We start from the raw sequence: 5868 nt of genomic DNA, 5'->3' as shown, positions 1-5868 counted from the left end.
TATATATATATATTTTAGACGAAGTTTTGCTCTGTCGCCCAGACTGGAGTGCAGTGGCATGATCTTGGCTCACTGCAACGTCTGTCTCCCGGGTTCAAGCAATTCTCCCTCCCTCAGCCTCCCAAGTAACTGGGATTACAGGTGCCTGCCACCATAGCTGACTAATTTTTGTATTTTTAGTAGGATAGGATTTCGCCATGTTGGCCAGGCTGGTCTCGAACTCCTGGGCTCAAGTGATCTGCCTGCCTCAGCCTCCCAAAGTGCTGGAATTACAGGCATGAGCCACCGTGCCCGGCCAGAAGTGTACAATTCTTAACCCCAATTCCTCCATTTTCAAGCAGAGAGATGGTATAATTAACACTGAGAAGTTCTATGTTTACCAAACAAATGACCTTGACAAAGTCTCCAGGTCTTGATTTCTTTACCTATTGTGGGAATTTTAAAGTATACCCTCAAATTATTTTCCCATAAAAAATGGAGTCTCTGTCCCCTGCCCTTGAATCTGGGCAGGCTTGAGACTGCTACTAAAGGAATGCAGCAGAAGTGATACTCTGTTACTTCTGAGGTGGGGTCATAAAAGACGTTGTAGCTTCCATCTTATTCAGTAGAAGCACTTGCTCTTGGATCCCATGTAGGAAGTCTGATCAACATGGAGAGGCACCTGTAGGCTGTCTGGTGGTTATTCTGAACTGAGCTTGTTCTTCAACCACCTCGGCCATCTCATTTTGTCTTAGAAGTGGATCCTTCAGCTCTAGCAGTTGCCCCCAAAACATTTGAGTCATCCTAGCTGAGGCCCTACATATCTTGGGTAGAGAAGAGCCATCCCCCTGTGCCCTGTCCACATTCCTAACTCACATAATTTGAAAGCATAATAATATGGCTACTGTTTTGCACTGTTGAACTTTGGAGTGGTTTGTTACACAGCAGTAGAGAGTGGTAATATCTTTAAAGCAGATATAACATCTGGCAAGATGAACAACTGGGAAACAGACACTAAAGCATTTAGAAAACAGACCTATAAATAGCTAATGGGTATATGCTCAACATCACTAATCATCAGGAAAATGCAAACTAAAATGACAATGAGATATCATGTCACACCTGTTAGAATGGCTGTTATCCAACAGCAACAACAAAACAAGATAACAAGTGTTGGTGAAGATGTGAGAAAAAAGAACTCTTCTATACCTTAGGTGGGAATGTGAATTGGTACAGCCATTATAGAAACCAATATTGAGATTTCTCAAAAAATTAAAAATAGAACTACTATCTGATCCATCAATAGCACTTCTGCATATATATTTAATTAAAATCAGTATCCCAAAGAGATATTTACACTACCATGTTCATTTGAGCACTTTTCACAATAGCTAAGATATGAAATCAATCTTAGTGTATATAGACTGATAAATGGATGAAGAAAATGTGAGATATGTATGCAGGGATTTTGTTGTATTGTGCCTCACTTTATTGTGTTTTAAAGATACTGCGTTTTTGACAAATTGCAGATTTGTCGCAACCCAGATTTGTGGCAAAAACACGTGCTCACTTTGTGTCTCTTTGTCACGTTTTGGTAATTCTCACAGTATATCAAATTGTTTCATTATTACTATATCTGTTATGGTGATCTGTGATCAATAATCTTTAATGTTAGTACTGTAATTGGGGGTGTGTATTAGTCTGTTCTCACCCTGCTATAAAGATACTACCTGAGACTGGGTAATTTATAAACAAAAGAGGTTCAATTGACTCACAGTTCCACATGGCTGGGGAGGCCTCAGGAAACTTACAATCACGGTGGAAGAGGTAGGAGAAGCAAGTACCTTCTTCAGAAGGCAGCAGGAGAGAGAGTGCAGAAGGCAAATGGTAGACACTTATCAAACAACCAGATCTCCTGAGAATGCCCTCATTATCACAAGAACAGCATGGGGAAACTGCCCCATAGTCCAATCACTTCCCACAAAGTCCCTCCCTCTACACATGGGGATTACAATTCAAGATGAGGTTTGTGCGGGGACACAGAGCCAAACATATTATTTCACCCCTGGCCCCTCCCACATCTCATGTCTTTTTCATATTTCAAAACAAATCATGCCTTTCCAACAGTCTCCCAAAGTCTTAACTCATTCCAGCATTAACTCAAGAGTTCAAGTCCAAAGTCTCATCTGAGACAAGGCAAGGCCCTTATGCTTATGAGCCTGTAAAATCAAAAGCAAGTTACTTACTTCCAAAATACAATGGGGGTATCTTGGGTATTACAGTTACATAAATGTTCCCATTTCAAGTAGGAGAAATTGGCCAAAAGAAGGGGCCCAGGCCCCATGCAAGTCTGAAACCCAGCAGGGCAGTCATTAAATGTTAAAGCTCCAAAATGATCTCCTCTGACTCCATGTGTCATTATCAAAAGCATGCTGATGTAAGGGGTGGGCTCCTACAGCCTTGAGCAGCTCTGCTTCTGTGACTCTAGAGGGTACAGCTTCCACGGCTGCCTTCATGAGTTGGTATTGAATGCCTGAGGCTTTTCCAGGTGCATGGTGCAAGCTATCAGTGAATCTACCTTTCTGAGGTCTGGAAGATAGTGGGCCTCTTCTCACAGCCCCACTAGGCAGTGCCCCAGTGGGGCCTCTGTGTGGGGGTTCCAATCCCATATTTCCATTCCACACTGCCCTAGCAGAGGTTTTCTATGAGGGCTCTGCCCCTGCAGCACAGTTCTGCCTGGACATCCAGGCATTTCCATACATCTTCTGAAATCTAGGCAGAAGTTCCCAAAGCTCAACTCTTGTCTTCTGTGCACCTGAAGGCCCAACATCAAGTGGAAGCCACCAAAGCTTTGGGCTTGCACCCTCTGAAGCAATGGCCCTAGCTGTACCTTAGCCCCCTTTAGCCACAGCTGGAGCTGGAGCTACTGGGACACGGGGCACCAAGTCCTGAAGCGGCACAGAGCAAGGGGGCCCTTGGCCCAGCCCATGAAGCCATGTTTTCCTCCTAGGCCTCTGGGCCTGTGATGGGAAGGGCAGCCTTCAAGATCTCTAATACGCCCTGGAGACATTTTCTTCATTGTCTTGGCTATTAACATTCGGCTCCTTGTTACTTATGCAAATTTCTGTAGCCAGCTTGAATTCCTCCGCAAAAAATGGGTTTTTCTTTTCTACCAAATGGTCAGGCTGCAAATTTTCCAAACATTTATGCTTTGCTTCCCTTTTAAATGTAAGTTCCTATTTTAAATCATCTCTGTGAACGCATATAACCGTATGCTTTCAGGAAAAGCCAGGTCATATCTTGAATGCTTTGCTGCTTAGAAATTTCTTCTGCCAGATACCCTATGTCATCTCTCTCAAGTGCAAAGCTCCACAGATGTCTAGGGCAGGGACAAAATGCCACCAGTCTCTTTGCTAAAGCATAGCAAGAGTGAATTAAACCTCTTTTCTTTATAAATTACCCAGTCTCAGATATTTCTTTATAGCAGTGTGAGGACAGAGTAATACAAAGGTTGAGGTCATTAAGAGACCGCAAGCATGAAAATGAAAAATGACTACTATAATATGCATGAAAGTGAACATTAGAATAAAGATGAAGTTAGGTATAACACAACAAACATAAAGATGACCACTGGAAAAGTTAAGATCGCATGTGAGACTTCAAGTGTAATGATGACTGCTGAAACAATGTCAATGTTCAAAGTATGAGGCAAAAAGTATAAGGATGATTCTGAAATAAGCTAAGGTAAATGTTCAACAAGCATTATGATGAATTCTGGTAAAGGTTAAGGTCCTGTGTGAGACGAAAACCATGAGGATGACAGCTGGAATATGTTAAGGTTCAATGTGCAGCAGAGAGCTAGAAGGACACTACTGGAATAATGTTACACTTCAGTGTGAGACTGCCAGCAAGAAGTTGACAGCTGGGATAAGGATAAAGGTAAGACCTGAACAATAAGGATGAAGGTTACTACTAAAATAAGGGTAGTATTCAGTGTGAGACAATAAGCAGGAAGGTGACCACTGGAATAAGGATAGCATTTGTTTTGAGAAAGGAGACATGAAGATGACCTCTGGAATAAGGCAAAGTTTCAGTATGAGAAAAGGAGTACAAAAATGATGGATGGAATAAGGCTATAGTTCAATGAAACTATAATAAAAATGAAGATGACTGCTGGAATATGTTTATGGTTCAGTGTGAGACAAAATACATGAAGATGATTGCAGAAATAATGCTAAGTTTCCCTTTGAGACTTCAGCCATGAAGTGGAATCATGGGATAAGGTTAAGTTTCAGTGTATGAAAATTAGCATGAAAATGATTGCTTGAATAATGTTCAGGTTCAGTGTGAGACAAGCATGATAATGACTACTGGGATACATTTCTAATTCGCTGTGAGAGCAAGAATGAAAATGACCACATTAATAAGGTTATGTTTCACAGTGAGGAAATAAGCATGAAAATTACCACTAGGATTAGGTAAAAGTTCAATTTCTGACAACGTGCATGCAGATGACCTCTGGAATAAGATTATCCTGTATGAGAAAACCACCGTGGAATGACGCTGGAATATGTCTTTTTTTTTAGTGGGAGACAACGAATAGGAATGTGAACACTGGAATAAGGAAACAGTTTAGTGGGAGAGTAGCGTGAAGCTGACCGCTATAATAATGTTAAGGTTCAGTTGAGACAGCAAGCTTGAAGAATAATACTGGAATATGTGTATGGTTTATTGTGACACAACAATAGGAAAACATCCAACTAAATAAAGGTAAGGTTCAGTGTGTGACAACAGCTATGATGATGAATGCTAGAATAATTAATCTCACCTATAAAATGGAGATAAAAGTAGTATTTATAGGGTTTTTGAGATGATTAAGTGAGATAGACATAAAGAACTGAGCACAATTCTTGGTTCTAGTAAGCTTTAAATCATTGGTAACTGTGGCTATTTTCTTATTACCATCTTTACCAGCAACAGCAGCACCATCACAATGGTCATAATAGTCATTTCCAGGAAATCAGAGCCCCTTTTAATTGGCTGGTGCTGTGTGGGTTCTTCTGTTGGCTGGGTTTAACAGGAAATCTTCTTTCAGGAAAGAATAGACAGTTACATTTTTTTTTCCAGTGGTTAATGTCTCCCATCTGTGGTTGGAAACTAGGCTAAAATAAATAAATAAATAAATAAAATTAAAACTTAGTCACTAGGAAGATGAAAGATAGCATTCAAAGTGGGAGGTGCAGACATAGTTTCCAGTGGAGAAGGTTCCTTTCCCCTACGTAATGGTAAATTTTAGGTGTCCACTTTACTGTATTAAAGGATATTCAGATAGCTGGTAAAGTATTGTTTCTGGATATATCTGTGAGAATGTTTCCAGAAGAGACTGACATTTGAATCGGTAGACTGAGTGAGGAAGATCTTTCCTTACCCAATGTGGGTCAGCACCATCCATTCCACTGAGAGCCCAGATAGAACAAGAAGGCAGGGGAAAGGTGAATTTGCTGTCTCTTCTGAAACTGGGACACCCTTCTTCTGCCCTTAGATATCAAAACTCCAGATTTTCTGGCCTTTGGACTTTAAGACATACACCAGTGCCCACCCAGGTTCTCAGGCCTTGGGCCTGGGACTGAGAGTTACACTACTGGCTTCTCTGGTTCTGAGGCCTTCTGACTTGTACTGAGCCACACCACCAGCTTCCCTAGTCTCCACCTTGTGGATGGCCTATCATGGGAATTCTCAGCTTCCATAATTGCATGAGCTAATACTCCTAATAAATACCCTCCCATGTATCTATATCTGTTTGTCTTATTGGTTCTGCCTCTTTGGAGAACTAGTATACCCTGCCGACAATTTTTTTTTTTTTTTTTTTTTTTTTTTTTTTTTTTTTTT

The sequence above is a fragment of the Rhinopithecus bieti genome, unplaced genomic scaffold (genome assembly GCF_001698545.2).
Source record: "Rhinopithecus bieti isolate Rb0 unplaced genomic scaffold, ASM169854v2 scaffold_83013, whole genome shotgun sequence".
NCBI lineage: Eukaryota > Metazoa > Chordata > Mammalia > Primates > Cercopithecidae > Rhinopithecus > Rhinopithecus bieti.
The sequence above is the reverse complement of the archived record's forward strand: the minus strand, read 5'-3'. Positions refer to the sequence as shown.